Source organism: Arachis duranensis, chromosome 3 (genome assembly GCF_000817695.3).
Source record: "Arachis duranensis cultivar V14167 chromosome 3, aradu.V14167.gnm2.J7QH, whole genome shotgun sequence".
NCBI lineage: Eukaryota > Viridiplantae > Streptophyta > Magnoliopsida > Fabales > Fabaceae > Arachis > Arachis duranensis.
In genome coordinates this window covers 112,535,673-112,536,564 of record NC_029774.3, presented here as the reverse complement: position 1 = coordinate 112,536,564, position 892 = coordinate 112,535,673, and positions in this window count along the sequence as shown.

Below are 892 nucleotides of genomic sequence, written 5' to 3'. Positions count from 1 at the left end.
GCCCCGGATGTTAGCTTTCTAACCCAACTAGAACCGCATCATTTGGACCTCTGTAGCTCAAGTTATGGTCATTTAAGTGCGAAGAGGTCGGCTTGACAGCTTTCCGGTTTTTTCATTTCTTCATGAATTCTCCAACTTTTCATGCTTCTTTCTTCATTCCCTTGATCCAATCTTTGCCTCCTAACCTTAAATCACTTAACAAACATATCAAGGCATCTAATGGAATCAAGGTGAATTAGATTTAGCTGTTTTAAGTCCTAAAAAGCATGTTTTCACTCTTAAGCACAATTAAAGGAGAATATACAAAACCATGCTATTTCATTGAATAAATGTGGGTGAAAGGTGATAAAATCCCCTAAAATCAATACAAGATAAACTCTACAAATGGGGTTTGTCACTCACCAAAGAATTGGATGACTTGTCTAGGCAGAAACTACCTCAAAAGAGACAAGATCCTGGGAAGTTCTCAATACCTTGTGCCATAGGCACCATGACCTTCAAGAAGGCCTTGTATGACCTAGGGTCAAGTGTAAACCTCATGCCTCTCTCTGTAATGGAGAAGCTAGGGATCTTTGAGGTACAAGCTGTAAGAATCTCACTAGAGATGGCAGACAATTCAAGAAAACAAGCTTATGGGCTTGTAGAGGATGTTCTGGTAAAGATTGAAAACCATTACATCCCTGCTGATTTCATAGTCCTAGAAACTGGGAAGTGCATGGATGAATCCATCATCTTTGGCAGACCCTTCCTAGCCACAGCAAAGGCTGTGATTGATGTTGACAGAGGAGAATTGATCATTCAAGTGAATGAAGAATCCCTTGTGTTTTAGGCTCAAGGATATCCCTCTGTAACCATGGAGAGGAAGCATGAAGAGCTTCTCTCAAAACAGAGC